The 12,879-nt window shown below is 42.1% G+C and overlaps 1 protein-coding gene across 4 annotated transcripts in view; it reads left to right on the top strand.

Moving 5' to 3' along the window:
• The window catches only part of LOC148000836 (uncharacterized), an 81,141-nt gene that overhangs the window by 47,341 nt on the left and 20,921 nt on the right, over nucleotides 1-12,879 (top strand). Inside the window, exon 3 of one of the 4 annotated variants that reach the window (XR_015638247.1) lies at nucleotides 6,458-6,521. The exons of the other annotated variants lie outside the window; for them this stretch is intronic. The gene's annotated coding sequence lies outside the window, so the exon portion shown is untranslated. The remainder of the gene's footprint in view (nucleotides 1-6,457; nucleotides 6,522-12,879) is intronic. 4 annotated transcript variants of the gene reach the window in all.

Raw genomic sequence — 12,879 nt, 5'->3', positions numbered from 1 at the left:
AGTCAGCAAGGAGGACTATGTATGGTATGATCACGACCTCCTTGGCTTTTAAAAATGTTAGTTTTGTCTGCTAAGAAGAGAATCAGTAAGGGATTTGGAAGTGGAAGCAAGATGAACTCCTAATGATCATGGTGGTAGTCCCAGAAAGAGAGGATGGCCTTAGGATTTGGGAGAAAGAATGAACTTGACAATAGTGGCCAGATAATGATGCAATTTTTAGATAGAAGTTGGGAGTAAATGACAGGTCAGAGTAATATAAGGTTTACTTTCGAGTTTTTGCATTCAGGAAACTGAGTTGTTAACTGAACACACACTAATCTCATTCATCATGATCCAGGCAGGGTCAATGTCAGATGTGTGAAGCCTAGAAAACAATGACTAAGACCGTGAGATCTGGGGGTTGATCTGGTTTGGTGTAAATGTAAATTTTATTTGCCTGATGTAATTGTCTCCAAGGCTTACTGCCTTAGTCTGCTAACCTAGGTCGAGTCCTGAAAGCTTCTAGCATCTATACAATCTTATCTAAGTCTAGAATGGTTTCAGCATCTGAGACTTGTTGCTGAATAAGCTTACCCCTTCCTAGTTCTTCCTGAACTCTGGCTGGCTGGTTCAACTCAGTTGTTCAGGCTCAAACTCCTCCGCAAGATAACTAATTCAATTTGCTCTCCCTCCCTCCCTCCCTTTCTCCCTCCCTCTCTCCATCTCCCTCTCCTTCCCCTGATTGCTCTACTTGGTCACAATATGGCAATATGTTCTGATCTTCTGACTCCTCATTCTCTGGCTTGTTCTGTCTTCACCTGCATCTAGATTGTTCTCTCTCTGAAATTGTCACTTTAAAACTCTCCTTGTAAAACTGCCTCCTTTCTCCTCTGCATTGCTCCCTTAAGTAGCTCCCCTTCCCTCTCTCTTCTGTGAGAGTTGTGATTTCCGTCAAGTCTTTCTCTGATTTGTCACTCTATCGCTACACAGTTTGCCATTACTTTTAAATATGGGTGCTTTCTTCTACAAACTAACTTCACATTCATTGCTTGGGATTAAAGGTGTGTAACAAGGGCATGTCTATGTACCAGTCAGTCAGAGTAAAGGTGTGTGCTAAAGGTGAGCTACAACACAACTACAAGTAGATTTTTCTAGTAAATAACACAATCTTGGGGTTCACAATGTGATCAAATATCCTGCAACAGATTGGTTTAGTTAGTATCCATGCATCAGTTTTGGGTGTCCTAGGAGAAACTTTTAAAGCTTTCGTTTTGCTGGGGGAGACTCAATGAGTATAGTAGGGTTTGTACAGATATATGGATGATGGGCTATTTACAGGAACATGGGGATAATAGAACTGTGGTCCCAACTTAGGTCTTAATCACAGCCCCGTCTCCTTTGTTTCCTCCTTGGAAAAGTTTCATATAGCCAAGGCTGTCCTCAAGGATGGCCTTGGGCTCTTGATCCTCTTACCTGCAGAATGCTGGGGTTATAGGCATTCAGTATCATGCCCAATTAAGATTTGCAAATCTTCAGTGGTTCGGTATCTTTTGTGTTTGTGGTTGGTATCATATATTTTTTCATATGTCCTTTAAAACTTCCCCCCACACTTTCAACTTCTAGAATCCCCTGTACTGGACCCCAATTACTCCGCTACAGTGCTTGCCTTGTCTAAGCTCTTCTCCCCAGTTACTTCCTGTCAAGGTCTGCTTGTTCTGTGCCTAGCTGTTAGTGCTGTCCATTAGTCCTGGCTTCAGCAGTCCCATTTGTAGATTTAGAAGACATTGCCCAATAGGAGAGAAATGTTACTAATGCTACTAATGTTACTAGTTTCCCAATACACAAAGCTAGAGCTTGAAATTCTGATAATGGCAGACTTTTAAACAACTTCTAGTTTGGGAAGCAGAAATTTCAAGAATCAAGGCCACGTTTTCTTAGGGTGAAATAAGGACAACAACTTCCTAATTTCACCCCTCTTAAAAAAAGGATAAAATTGTGAATTCCCATGTGTCTATTGTTCTCTACACTAGAGCTTAATGGGAACCACCGAGCATAACAGGCCCTTAACAAATACCCCATACATTGGTTTGAGGTAAATATCAATGAAAATTGTGGTGTCTCTTTGCACTGAAAGAGAGTGAAGAACTGCCAGTACTGGAGCGATTGGAACAAGAAGAGAAACATCACTGGTATTATAAGTACAAACTTTATCCTTTTTTTCTGTAATTATAATTTTCATAAAGCCTTGAATCAACATTATTTAATATTACAGACTTAGATTCCCCATGATGGATTATTCTTTTAAATAATGTATACTAATTTTACTCTCACAAAGAACAAATGGTAATTAAGCGGGTTTTGTCATTCTTTATCCCTTTGCAATCTGGTCAGCATGAGTGACAGTTGATTGTGTTAACTTTAGCCAAGGCTCTGTTTACTGGGATTTTGCCTCATTTCTCACAATGGTTTACTTATTGTACCTAGCCTAAGACAATTAGACCATTTCCTGGAAGTCAAGTGGGGGTTGGAACAGAATTGGAAACAGAAAATGTTGAATTCAAAGGGCAAAGGACTTTCTTTTGATGATACCAAGAGTGCAGAATGACAGGTAAAAACTTTGCCTAATTAGGAAAATCTTTTATTACTACAAAAGCTGTAGGTTTAAAATTAGACTACTTGTCAACCTATGGGGATTGGTTGAGTCATGTGGAATCGGAACACAATGGAATCTCGTTCCAGCCTTCTATGTTTAGTTCCGCTCAAACTCATTCTATTTATCTCGACATGCATACAACCCAACTTAACAAGCAGTAATTACTGGGTAGAATTAGAAATATCCAGGGCTTTTCCTAGATTTCAGCAGCTTTGTCTACTGAACTAATGGATCCTAGTATGGCTAAAACCTAATTTTTTTTTAGCACTTTGAATTACTGATAAATATATGTGTGAAAAAATATAATTCATGGCTGCCCACAACCTTCTTTATGTTGATCCACAATCAAACATAGCTGTTCCAAACTTTTCCTGAGGTCTCAAATTATTCATGAAAAATTTAAAAGGGAATAAAAGAATATTCTGGAACTAAATATGAGTGGCCCTAGTCCAGATTCACAAGTTCAAGTTTCCCTAAATTTGTATTGTAATGTAGTAAAAATGTCATGAAGTTTTTATAGTAGTGTAGTGCAGAAAGTCATGAATCAATATAAATATTAAATACATTGGTTGGTACATTCAGTCTTTGCTTCCCCATCTGCCACTCTTAAATTGGTCCTCAACCTCAACTGGTGGATCCTGAAGGGGAATGGAAGCAGAATGGCCAGGAGTGGAAGAGACTAAAGGCCATAGTGAGCACAAGAATAGACTCACAGGAGACAGCTTCAGTGCGACAGCTCATTTAATAGGGGGAAGAAAGACTAGTCAAACATTTGGGGCTGGGTAGAGTCTTTAGTGGTGAATGTACCTTTCTGGCCAGGGTTAGGGTGCTGGGATGCTTCATTTGCATAAGGAAGAATAGCAGTTTAACTTGGCTTCTAAGCTATGCAGGGCTATGTACATCAGGATATGCAGGCCCAGGGGTGGGGTTTGCATCTTTAGCTTTATTGCTATATGAAAAAGACCACACACATTGGGTGAGCTCTGATGGCTCTGTGTTCTATTGCAGGCCCATGAGATCAGATCCAGCGGATGGTACTTGACTCATGCAGGGCATACTTGAAAGGTCTCTTTTGAAAGGGACAAGCATTTCTGGCTACATGAAGAGCATCCTGTAGATTTGTGAAGTGTATTTTATGAATGGCCTCACTGTTATGAGTTATTTGTGCTTCAGAGTAAAGTAAGCTTAGATTTAAAAGTGAGGAAATGATTACAGTCAGGAAATACAGAAAACATGCAAGCCACACTAACATTGCCAGTATGCGATATGGTCTTCATGAAAGCTTGAAATGGGACAATATGCAATGTTTATTTGCATAACAATCCAATATATTTTAAATTTTATTTGTTCGTGAGAATTTCATACCTGTGTACAGTGATTAAACTTCTCATTTCTTCTTTCAATTTCCTCCAATTCCAGGATATTCCTTCCAATTTCATGTCTTTTTTTTTTTAAATAACCTACTTAATACAGCTAGTTCTACCCATATGTGTTTGGTGTTCTGTACAGAGGGGCAGAATTCTATCAGTTTGAATTATATCAGTGGCCACATCCTCAGAAAAGAGAGTGATCCCCTCTCCGATTATTTATTGCCATTAACTTCTTGGTAATAGGTTTGGGAGATAATTCACCCTGTCTGTGCTGAAATTTTGTCTGGCTTGATCTTGTGCATGTCTTGTGCAGATGACTCTTGATGCTGTACGCTCATGGATGCAGTGGTTACATCATGCTGAGCAGTCAGCATTACTCTGCTTTTCCAGCTCTTACATCCTGCTTGCCACCTCTTTTCATGTTTCCCAAGACTCAAGGCATGAGGGAGTAGGAGATAGTGGGGAAAGCAGCATTTGGTACAGCAGCACCACAGGAACCAGCATAGTTTGTTTTCTATTTCTGTGATAAAACAACATAAGCAACAGCAGTTTCGGGAGGAAAGGGTTTATATATACCAGGTCAAGGTCCACTAAGGGAAGCCAAGGCAGGAACTGGAGCCAAGAATTGAAGAAGCCAGGGGTGATGCTATTTCATGGGCTGCTCAATTTGCCTTATTTTACATCCCAAGACTACCTTCTCAGAGATTTTAACACTTAAAATAGGCTGGGACCTATAAGTAATCTAAAAAAAATTCCCACAGGCTTGCCTATAGGCCAGTCAGATGAAGGCATTTTTTCAATTTAGGTCCCTTCTTCTCAGATGACTTCAGCCTATATCAAGTTGATAGAAAACTAACCTAGTCGCATACCCTCAATATTTTAACCAGTTCCCTGCTGAACATTGCAAAACAAAGCTTCTCTGACCAAGGCTGAGAGTGTCCTAGGTCTATAGTTGAAGCATAAATATTTAGAAGAAGATTTTACAGCATGTCCATTTAGCAAAACTGCAATCACATGTTCTACCCTATATTCTGTGGCCTCCATAGTCTTGGGCTTTTGACTAGGATTACATACACCAGGCAAATACCCATAAATATCTGCAGAGTAGGTACCAAATTTGTTCATAAGGTGTGGAGTTTGATCCTCGGAATTCACTTGTGAAAAACCTGGATTTGCTGGTGTGACTTGCTGTTGTATTCCAAGTACTTGGAGTGCAGAGGCAGGCAGATCCCTAGAATTCACCAATCAACTGGGCTCACTTTCTTGAGCCCCAGGTCAAAGGAGAGACCCTGTTTCAAAAATAAGGAGATGGCTCCTCAGGAAAGATGCTGACAGATGTCCTCTGCCCCCACACATAAATACCACACACACACACACACACACACACACACACACTGGCAAACATGCTCACAAACACATATGTACACACATGCCTGCACACACACTCACATGCCCACACACCCATGCACCAAAACACATATGCATACTCATGTGCATGAACATACATACACATACACACTCACATGCAGATTCACATCAGGACTCACACACATGTACCCAGACACAGGTGTACACACACAAACACACACATACACACTCACATGCATACTCATAGCCACTTACAGGTTTGTTTTTTTTTTTTTTTTTTAGTGTGAATGTAGAAATACTGAGAAGATATTTTTTGAGAGATCTGATCAATGAAAGAAACAGAGATGATATGTGCTGAGGTGTTTTTAAGTCTCAGGAACTTAAGTGGCTACATTTTCTTTGTTAAGAATATAATATAATGATTATGCATCCATGGGCAAACTTGGTGTAAGGAGTTTGAGAATTAATATCCTCGAGTTCATGTCACTGAAGTCTATATACAAATCTGCCTTTCCAAAAACAAAATGGCCCAAGGTTTGGTCACTGTTTTCAAAAGCCAAGATAATGAACATTTTCTTTCTACAGTAGTGTGTTTCGCATGTCAGTGCTGCTGTGAGATCCTTCCACAGTCTTGCTCTCTATCAATTATTCTCCTAATTAATGCTCTTCAGTGTCATACAAATAAATAAAAATATACCACCTCTCTACATAGTTGAATCTGGCTTAGTTTGTGTGTGTATAATGGGATCTGGAGGGTGTGTGTCTGTATGTGTGGTCTGTATATGTTTGTGCCTATATGCATGTGTATATGCGTGTATGTGTAATTTGTGTGTGTGTGTGTGTGTGTGTGTGTGTATGTGTGTGTGTATCAAGTGAGCCTGAGAGATCCTCCCATTTCTTCCTTCTCAGCCTTGGGACTTGAAGTACACGTGGCCATACTGTTTTTTTATATTGATGTTGGGGCTTGAACTCGGATCTTCATGCTAGTATACTTCACTGAGGTACCCCCAACACACACTCCTGTGCCCTGGATTTTTTTCCTTCAGTTGTATTAGACTGCTCATTTTCTGCTCTCCTTTTACTTCAGCTCTTTACCCAAAGGACATACACTGATGTATCTGCGTCACACAGCCTTGACCCCAGCTCACCAGGTACATTTTCTTATAGTAAAAGCTTCTCCACCCTTTGATGTGTTTAGGTCTTTGTTTCATTGTGCCTTCTGGAACTGATAGATCTCTCTGTGTAGCTATCAGGGCTTCACATCAGTCAGTGTTGTTAGCTGACCGATGCTTCTTTTCTCCACAGCAGTCTAATAAACATATCAAAGACTCATGCTCTTTGTACTCAAAGAAATTTATCAAATACACAAATGGGTCAGAAACATTCTGATGCCTTCAGTGGAATCTAGTCCATTCTCTTTTTGGGGGGGCGGGAATCTTGAAGCTGAATGTGCTGACTGTTCTTTCTTTTGAACCCATGGGTTTCCTCTTAGAAACGGTAGAGTTTCAGACAAGGCAAACACACCCAGCTTTCCAAAGTCTTCCTAACAGAAATATAGAAGGAAGCAGAATTCACATTTTCTTCCTTGGAATCCTCGCAGCTGTGAGGGGAGACAGAGCAAAATGACTAAAGAGAAGGCAAGCATTGTGATTAAATTATGGAGATTTCTAAGAATCTGTCCATCAGACAGCGTTGAGGAGGAAGTGAATGAAAGGAACAGGAACACAGGAACACGCTGGAACCCTGTGTTCGACCGAGAACAGGGAACTGGAGAGTGACAGGGAGCCACTGCTCTGTGTGGCTTGCAATTGGATGTAATCAGTCACAGCTGTTTTGTCTTAGAGGAATGTCTCTGAGCTTTGTCTTTTTTTTTTTTTTTGCGCCAATGACAGCATCAAGAGCTTGTAAAACACAATAAATAAATGTGGGATTTGGACCTTGATGCACCATTCATTGGCTTCTTGACTCTCAAGTTTGTCTTAGGTCTGCTTTCTTCTTCCATCAAATGAGAATAATGAAAACACCCACCTCATTGTGTAAGTGTTAGGCCAGGGAGATGATTCAGGACAGCCTTGGCACACTACCCAACCCACAGTATGTGCTTGATGAGGCTTAGTTGGCATTGTGGTTTGTAGTAGTTGCTGGTTATCTCTGGATCTTGGCTTTACAGTAGCTGAGCCTATGTAGGGGCTAGAACAATTTCTGGGAAGCTTTCTCTGTGCATATATTGTTTGTGCATATGACAGTACTCAGGGAGGGACCTAGGGACTATTCCTCCAGTGAATAACCCCGAGAATCTGTACACTGAAAAGGTGGCATACTGCAAGTGGTATACAGAGGGTTACCTGAATGTTCCCATGTACTTTTGCATGAGGCTATTCAGGTACAGAGGATATTGTCTCCTTGTCTAGCATACATAAACTGAAAACAATCCTCAAACAAGCAACAGGAGTCTACTGGTAAAGTTCCAACCAATGCATATCCCCAGGCCAATCCAAGCCTACCAAATGCGTTCTTCAACAGAGAAGGAACAGCCCAGGTGAAGCTCTGCTTCTCCTAGCCTGACTGATGGTTGCTGAGGGATGAGAGTTACTGGTATGAAATGCAGCTGGCCACTTGGTAATGGAATAGGGCTCAGAAGAGCTGTGTCCTCTTTTGCCTAAAATAGTGCAGCTAGCTAGTTAGAGGGCATTATGGCTGCTACCTCACCATCCCATGTAGTTGGAGAGTCAGAGATACTTTTCATCTCATCTCAAATGTACCTTCTTTCTTTTCTGGGTGTGTGTGTGTGTGTGTGTGTGTGTGTGTGTGTGTGTGTGTTGTGTGTGTGTGTGTGTTGCTGGGACTGGAACTCAAGACCTCAGGCTTGTCATACAAATATCCTAGCACTGAGCTACAGTCCTAGCCCTAGTTCTGCCTGGACTTGTCAATCCTCCACGACCGCAATGACCATGTCTTTAAGGTAAGCTCAAACATCATTTGCTCCTAGCACAGACACTGAAATAGCTTGAAAAATGTATTATCTTGACTTCAATTTAGAAAGGTGAGGAGTGCAGCATCTCATTGCAACTCTGAGCCTAAAAAAAGAAACAAAACAAAAAGGCTAAACATCACTTTTTCTTGGTTACTTGGATATCAGGCAATTATCACATGATTACTCAGGCTGGTAATGAAATTAAGATAAAGTTTCATCAAAATAGCGTATGTAATTTTGCAGCCGAAACAGAACTGGTATAAATATGAGCAGATGTGTCTGCCTTGTTGGGATTTAAAAATACAGAAACATTGTTCCCATTTCTGGTAAAAAAAATAATCTTTACTTTGGATGTGGAAGGAGTGTGGCTCAGAGTTCTGGAAGTGACAGGGACAGTTGGAAGTCACACACAGGAAGATTCTGCATTCCCTGTGGCTCAAAGGCAGGTGGTCATAACCTGAGAGATGCACTGTGTTTCTGACAGCAGTTATATACATTGGGGATTCCAGATAAAATGGTAACATACATGTCAAGATCAACATATAAATTTTCTTAGGCAGGTGACCTACTGGTCTTTCTTTAGTAGGAAAAGCATTCTGGGCTGAGGAGATGCATTTGTGGGTAAATGCTTACAGGGCAAGTAAAAGTATCCTAGTTTGAATCCTCAGAACTCGGGCACAGTAGGCACAGCCACACACATCTGCAACTATAGTGATTCTACAATGAGATAGGAGGAGGTAATGAAGAGAATCCGGGGAACTGCGCAAACCAACTAGCAGGATACACAAAACACTGAAGAACAAGAGATTCTGTCGCAAACAAGCTGGAAAGTGAGGACAGTCACCTAAGCTTTCATCTGACATCTACATGTTCTGTGTTTTGAGTACAAAATTCAAGCTGGCTCCTGGCTCCAAATCTGTTCTACATACAAGGTAGCTTTGTCCACGACAAACGACTTATCCAGGGTTGTGTTCTGCCTTTTCCTTGCCAGAACAGTGTTTCTTTGCCTAGGAGTGCTAACTGGTTACTGCCATAAGCCTCTTGCTTTCTACCAAGGTTTCGGGAGAAAGCAAGGCAAAGGAAAGATCTCCTTCCGGGAGCTGTCAGACAGAATCTAGCACACAGAGGTGCTGGCTCTGGGGCTTTCTGCCGTGATGAAGAGCCCAGGTTCAGGAGGTTCCTGGTGACACTTCCCTTCTCTTTGCCCTCCTTGTCCATCACACTTGCTGCAGGGATGAGGGTGACACGGTGTGGCTGGTTGATAAAAGTGGAAGCTCAGAGCAGAGGACCCCACCTCGACAGGCTTACCACCACCCACACCCAACCCACATCCTCCAGAACCTCTCTCTACTCCCTCTTGAACATGAGTTTGGCAGGAGACCAGAACAGTTGAGTCACCCTTAGGAAGGAGTTTTTCTCACCACATCCACTAGTGGAAAAATACCTAGGACTCCAAGCAGTCCCAAGCACCACAGTGAAGCAATAGTGTTGTGCTAGCAGGTGCTGCTTTTGCGTGTCAGTACTTTAAATAGATAAATGTCCTTCTCTGTCCTCATAGCTTAAAGCTACCTTGGGCTGCAGAGAATAAACATAGGTATTTGGAATTTACCCTTGTCTTTTCCGAAAGCCATTCTTTATCAGCTAGGCTGCCCATCTGGGCCTGTCCCTGTCTACCCCTGCAGACAAGAGATTTTGAGAAGAATGTATTTTTAGGGAGACTCTAAGCCCTAAGATCTTCAGAGAGCATAATAGGCACACAAATACAAGCATTAGTGCTGTCACTCCCCACCCCCTACTCTGCCAGAGCTCTGGAATCCTCTGAGCTCTTTCCCGGATTCTCAGATTTAAATCTCTTGTCAGTCCATGTCCAGAGTCCCAAACAACTGTTACTTGGAAACTTCTTGGGTGTCACACAGATTTCAGACTTATAAAGTTGACAGATGGAGTGTCTTTTGGGTATACGCCCAAGAGTGGAATAGCTGAATCTTGGGGAAAGTTGATCCCAGTTTTCCGAAGAACCACAATATTGTTTTCCATAGTACGAGTTTGTGCTCTCCCCGGCAATGGAAAAGTCTTCCCCTTGCTCCACATCCTCGTCAGCATGAGCTGTCATTGGTGTAATTGATCTTAGTCATTCAGACATGTGTAAGGTGGAATATCAAAGTATTTTGATTTACTTTTTCCTTCCACAAGGATACTTGTTCAACTATGCTCAAAGCAGCAATATTCATAATAGACAGACACTGGAAACAATCTGGATGTCCTCAACCAAAAAGTGGATAAAGAAAATGTGGTACATTTATGCAATGGAGTATTACTCAGCTGTTAGAAAAAGTGTCATCATCAAACTTGTAGGCAAATGGGTGAAACTAGAAAGCCATCCTGAGTTAGGCACCTCAGACCCAGAAAGATAAACATGATGTGTACTCATTTATAAGTGGATTTTAGATGTTAAGTAAAGGACAATTGCCCCACAATCCACAGACCCCCCTGGGGTTAGATAAAGTTAGATAATGAGGAGAGGGCTGAAGACAGAAGGAGAGTTGCTATACATAAATCTCCCAGGGACAGAACAGTAGAAGTATTTTGTGGGTGGACTGGTGGCAGTAGGGATGGTAACAGGAGGAATCAGGTATAGGAGGGAGGAATAGAAGGAGTATGAGAAGAGAAGACTAGAACAGGTGTGCATCTAGGGGGGCAATGTGGAAACTTAATGCAATGGAAACTTCATGGAACCTATGAGGGTGACCTTAGTGAGGGCTCCTAGTAATGGGGGATATGAAGCCTGAACAGGCTATTTTCTGTTACTAGGCTAGGCTCTCAGGAGTGGGACTGGGACACCAACTGAGCCACAAAACCTTTAACCTACAACCTGTCCTCTCCAGGATGAGCTGGAGCAATGGTGTGTGGGAGTGGCTAATCAATGATTGGTCTAACTTGAAACCCAAGCCACAAGGGCAATCAATGCAGAACACTACCTGGATGATCAGTATCAGGAAGCTGGATGGCTTAGAGACCTTGGATAGAACCAAACCGGGCTTTTAAAAAAGCCAATGAAATGATTCCCCATGCTATCCTGCTACAGAAGGGTGCCCAGCCCAATTGCCATCCACGAGGCTTCCTCCAGCAGTCGATGGGAGTATATACAGTGACCTAAAGCCAACCATTAGGTGGAAAAATGCAGAGGAACTGGAGGAAGGATTATAGGAGCAAGAAAAATAGAGGACACCAGGAGAACACAGCCCACAGAATCAACTAAGCTGGGCTCACAGGGCCTTACAGAGACCATGGAACCTGCATGGCTCTGTACTAGACCATCTGCATACAGGTTGTTTAGCTTGAAGTTTTGTTGGATTCCCAATAGTAGGAATGTCTCTGATAATTTGTCTGCTTATTGGACCCTTCCCTTCCTACAGGGTTGCTCATCCCACCTTGCTATGAGGGTTTGTACCTAGTCTTATTGCACCTTGCTATGCCATGCTTAGTTGTTATCATGGGGAGGCCTGCTCTTTTTCGATGGAAACGGAAGATGAGTGTGTTTCTGGGGGAAAGGGAGGTGGCAGGGGGCACTGGGAGAAGGAAGACTGCACTCAGAATGAATAGTGTGAATGGAATGAATAGTTAGAGAATAATAAAGAAACAGAAAAAAAGTTGACAAAACCTTTACTTCCAGATGTTTGCTGATTGACAGACAGTTACTGTAGACCCCTGTAGTGGCTTCAGTGCTACTCTTCTTTTTTCTGAGCCCTGTCATTCTAAACATGGCCTAATGATTATTTCTTCAAAACATTTCCAGAATCATCGAATTTATGACTAACTCAATTTTGTTGTCACTACAAGATAAGCCAACCTTCTTTCTCCCTGACTTCTGTAACAAATACCGAGACCTTAGGACAACTGAAGCCATAATAAAAGTAACATTGAAGCTTTGGAAGCCAGCATGCAGGCAGCAAGACTTGTAAAACTGAGAACAAAGACCTACTCCATCCAAGTCCATTGTTACGGGAAATTCCCTAAATGTATTAACCTTGCTTTCTGGTTTCTATAGTTTTGCTTCTGGCTAACTGTTCTTGGTAACTGGGGTGGATCAACCCAGGACATGGTTTCATGCTTAAAAGACAACCCTAGAAGGGATTGGAACTGGACTGGGGTCCTAAACACTGGTATAGTTGGCTTGAACTCACATCTAAGTGGTGTTCTCTGGTGGATATCTCATGCCATGTCTACAGTAAATGCCTGCTTCATTCCCTCTCCTTCTATCTGAGATCTGTGCAATCAGCAACATAGAGATCATGCCACTCTGTCAGAGCCTTTTCCTCCCTTAGCACAGGGGTCAGAGACCTCACACAGTGCTACCAAGCCCTCCCACTGTGCCCCTTAGGCCTTCACAGGGCCCTGCCCAACCTTCACAGTGAACTCTTGATGTTCATCCATGACTTTTTCTGTTAGTATCTCACTCCAGGTCCCTTTCCTCAACCACACTGACCTCCTTGTTCTCTCTGAAAGCTAACATCACCGCTTGGTGTCTTCCTCAG

Source organism: Rattus norvegicus, chromosome 15, assembly GCF_021556685.1.
Source record: "Rattus norvegicus strain SHRSP/BbbUtx chromosome 15, alternate assembly SHRSP_T2T, whole genome shotgun sequence".
In the NCBI taxonomy this organism is placed as follows: domain Eukaryota; kingdom Metazoa; phylum Chordata; class Mammalia; order Rodentia; family Muridae; genus Rattus; species Rattus norvegicus.
The sequence above is the reverse complement of the archived record's forward strand: the minus strand, read 5'-3'. Positions and strand labels throughout refer to the sequence as shown.